Raw genomic sequence first — 4,987 nt, forward strand, 5'->3', positions numbered from 1 at the left:
GTGAAGGAGGAGAATGAGGATCAATGACCCAGTGTTAAGATCAGTAGAGTATAATAAAAACAACATGGGATCTAGAGTAACTAACTGAGTTCAAAGACTGTTGAACTGGGAAAATGCTCCATCCCTCATTTCCTTTCAGGTACAGTGAACACCACTGTTGCGGCCCTTTGGGGTATTCTCCATTCCTTTATACTCTTTATCTTGGGGAATCTGGAGTGACAATTACATGGGTAAAGTTGTGAAGCATAAAAATGTTCAGCTCTGTATTATATTTCTCCCTTTTGGGGTTCAAGCCTACATGTGTCCAAGAGCCCTTTAAACCCGTGGTTCCCAATCTTTTTGGTACCAGGCACCAGTTCTCCTATGAGAATCTAATGCCTCATGATCTGAGGTGGAGGTGAGGCGGTGATGCTAGTGCTAGGGAACGGCTACAAATATAGATGAAGCTTCGCTGGCTCACCGCTCACCTCCTGCTGTGTGGCTGGGTTCCTAACAGGCCATGGGACTGGGACTGGATCCCCAGCATTTGGGGATCCCTGCTAAACCATCTTACCCAAGCAGACCTGCTCTAAGTGACTATGCCTGTTGCCTTGGTCCATATCTGCTTGAGACTGAGTATATCTATTCATCTAATTCGATGTTATAGCAGCAGCAAGAGCATCTGGCTAACAGATGTAATCCCATCCTCTGATATTGTCCATTCTTCATGACAACCAATGAGGTAGTTTGGCTTCTATATACATGTTTTGTTCTATTTTCAGGTTGTCTAAAATTCATGTTGAAAATAGGCACTATTTAAATAGTAGACACCCAAAAGACAAGTTTATCATGTGTGGCATTAGGATGCATAATGAAACTCCAAATTTCAGTTTCCTCATCTTTTAAATAGGCACAATGATGGTCACTGTTTAATAGTTTTATGATAAAGCTTAGATGAAATGAAAACATGTAAAGCATTTTATGGAGTATCTATGAAGGGCTATCCAAACCTTACTTGGTATTAACACTCCCCAGGAGCATTATATTGTGAGCCAGGAAAAATCCAGGCGCCTGGTCTACCCTCTCTAGATAGGAATGTCCAAAATGATTGTTTTTACAGATGATTCTTTTCATGATCTGCCCTCTCTTAAAACCATTTAATAGCTCTCCTACATGAAAATAACGTTAAATGTCCCTAGCACAGCACAGATTTAGCCATGATTTAGCCATTCTTTTCATTTCCCCCACATCAGTATTTCTCCCAACTCCTGTGTGCTCCAGGCCTTACTGCATGTTCACCTTCTATCTGAAACCATTTCACCCTTCTTTCTGCACCAGGTAATTTCACCTGACTCATCTCAAAGGCCAAACTCACATGCCTCCCATCTGAGAAACTTTATTAATTGCTCTTATCTCTGAGTCTTCAGAATTCTCTATTCATATCTTTACAATGTGCTCGTCTCATTGTAACATCATTAATTATGCATGTATATTTTTTTTCCTGATAAAGCTCTGACCCCAAAAGGATAGGAACCATGAGGTTTCCACTTCTCTCTCAACGGAGCCCAAAATTTCTCTAGGTACTAAATAAGTATATAAGGAAATAAATACATAACACTTATGAAAAGTGTAATTTGGATTTACAAAGTGTGAAAGAGTTTTTTAATCCCTGTTATTTAAAAAAGAAAAAAAAATCTTGTTTAAAATACAGATCATCAAACTCTTTGTTTTGCCTTAGTCTCCTTATGTCTCCTCTGCATTTATGAAGTTGTTAATTAGTTTCTTCTCCCTCTAGCTTTTAACTAGCTATTTGTGTACTTGCATTTATAAACTAAATGATGTTGACTCTTATGTGATCAAATTATGTATGTACAACTGATGGCTGAATGCGTTGCATGGAATTTACAATAGCATTGTGAAATTGGGGAATGATATTTAGGAGAATTCCAATCAAGAAAGAACTTTTTTTCTCACAGACACTATCTAGTGAAAGAAATTAATTTTATAGAGAGAATGCATTCATCAACATAAGACATTTTAACAAACACTAACAATAAAATAATAGCTAATAATTATTTAGCAATTATGTCAAATAGTTTTTAAAGCATTCACAAATATTAAATCATTCTATCCTCAGGACAAGAATATTTGATGTTTTCATTTCCCCCACTTTACAGCTGAGAAAAATGAAGCTGCAAAGGTAGGAAATAACGTAGCTTCTATCTGAACCCAGTCAGCCAACTCCAGGTCCCACATTCCTAACTTAAAGAATGTCACTATTGTGGAAAGAAAAAAAAGTCACATAATTTTAAAATAGATCATGCATTTTACTTGCAGTTCTCAAATACCATGAAAGGGCACAAGATCTGAAGTAATATTTCCCCCCCCCTTCTATTTTTCTCACATACCATAGCTACTCTAGCATATTTCTCTCTAATCCCCCCTGCATTTGTTTGCCTGCTCTGTAAACATTTTCCAATCCCTGACCAATGCGGTTCTTTTCCTATTCTCCATTCTCTCTACCCTATAATTCCCATGATCAAAGTCTATAGGAATAAACAAGCAAGACAGAATCCTCCTCACCTCCAATATTACCTTCTTAAAAAACTTTTGCCCAATTGCCAAGCTAAATAAAGCATCTTCCGCCTTGTCTACTATCCCAAGATCGTCCTTAAATCTTTTAGTCTCTGGATATACTTTATTAAATTACCAGTTAAGTGAGTCTTGTCTGTATCCCCTCATTCCTCCTAGCACATGAGCTTCTTGAGACCAAAAACATCATCTTGATTACCACTCAATCCTCTTGTTTACTTATTAAAACAAAACAAAACAAAACAAACAAAAAATAAACACTAGTCTGGCTGATTAGAATATATAGAAAAGGAGGAAAAAGCCAGAGGACTTTGTAGTTAAGATCTGTAGGAAAGAAGAGCTTGAGGACATTCATATTGTATGATTTTTAACATAAATATAAAATTGTAATACTTATTTTTTCATAATACTATTTGTTAATATATGTAATACTACATATATGCATATATATTCAATATGTATGTCTAGACAAACACATATTGTTTATTAACTCACAGACCACTAGACAACAAAATAGATATGCCCTCACACAGTAAAACTCATGTAATGTGTATGTGAGGTACAGCTGAAAATTCAGATATGATGTAATTAAATAATTTTTATCAGATGTTGGTTCTTCCTTCATGACCCAGGTAAAGAACATCTCTAGTTATTATCACAAATATAGACAACACCTGACACTAATGACATTCATATATGCATCATTCATTATGTATTAGACATTGAGTTTAATATTCTACGTACATCATTCTTTTGTCTTTTTTGATTCATTGCAATGTTGTGAAAAAGACACTTTTATGGCCCAATTACATATAGAGAAACTGAGGCTCAGAGAGGTTAACTAAGTTGTTCTAGGTCAAGGAGCCTAGATTCCAAAGTGAGTTTGACTGATTATAAAACCTACTGTCTTAACCATGATGCTATGCTTTATTTAATATCACAATTTGTCCAGTGGAAAATTGCTTGAATCTAGTAATTAACAACCCACATCCGTCCATACTTCCACCCTAGTCCTGTATAGAATGAAGAGTTAAAACATTTATCTCTTATTTAAATTGGTGGTGTATTTTTTTGCCAAATCAGTGACTACACATACTGAATGCTTTTTCCATCCTCAATCTTCTATGTCAAGAATCATTTTCATATCAACTAATAGTACGTCAGAGACATTTTGTTTACAATTATTTGTGTCTGTCAGAAATAAGAGCTGTTCTTCTGTTCTTGTTCTACAGTATAATCTTGGGGTTGGAGTATTTACATTACTTGGCAACTGTGTTCCCAGGTGCAAGGCAATGGATTCTAAAAGAAATTTAACATGAGAACAATACACCCCTGGCAACAGTAGTCAAGACAGCCTATTGTGTTTGTTCCTGCAAAATTTTAAAGCTTTAGATGGGAGAGTTCCCTTATCACTAGCACTTTGCTGTCATTTAAATTGCCTTAAAGTACACAAATCTATGTGAAAAGTTGGAAAGGTAACAATTAGAGAAGAAATGTTGCCCTTTTAACCATCCATTTTCTGCAAAAGATTTTACTCTGTTTGTATATATTTATTTGTAGTAACTGCTTCTAGAATAACAGTAAACTAAAGATGATACAAGTAACAATAGATATTATTTATGTGTGTAAGCTCTCCAAGGGATCAGATACCTATATTTTACTTTATTGTATTCCAAACAGATAGCGCCTTGTACTGCATATTGTAGCCTTAAAATATTGTCTAATGATTGCTAGAAAATTTCTGTTTTATCATCTATCTCTTTCTAACTTGAAAGTAATATCATCATCCTCTAACATATTAGAAAACACTGCCTCAAGGAGATATGTCTAAATTTATACGTAATTTGATAATAGAAAATATTTTCTTTTCCATCCTTTTTCAGAATGATACTCAGATTTGGGGCTTCCATTTTTAAAGGCAATTCCTCACATTATCTTTCAATTATTTAATGGTTTGAACATGGTAAGACAGTAGGAAATCCCCCATAAACCTTGGAATCACCAAAATTGAGCCCAAGTACCTATTTTATATATTATATGTACAACTCCTTTTCAGTTTTCTCATCTTGAAATAAAATGGTAAGATATTATGCAATATTATTATGAGAAGCAAAAGAATTGAGCAAACATCAAAGCACCTAACACCAAACAGATTTAATATCTGTTTATATGCTGTCTCTATTGGGTCTATTTTTATATGGACTAGTTACAAAACTCTCCTAATCAATGACAACTGGAAAGTGTGTCTTGAGTTCTCGATGATGGCCAAATAAGGAGCAGTGTTAATTTTTGACCGAGTTAAAGACAGGTGTTGGAAAATATATCCCTCTAGCTCTACTCATATCTAGAAAGGAAATGCAGAATTGGAAGTCAGTCTTTGGAATCAGGAAAAAAATGAGCTGTATTATTACATCCA

Source organism: Pteropus medius, unplaced genomic scaffold (assembly GCF_902729225.1).
Source record: "Pteropus medius unplaced genomic scaffold, Ma_sr-lr_union100, whole genome shotgun sequence".
Taxonomy (NCBI): domain Eukaryota; kingdom Metazoa; phylum Chordata; class Mammalia; order Chiroptera; family Pteropodidae; genus Pteropus; species Pteropus medius.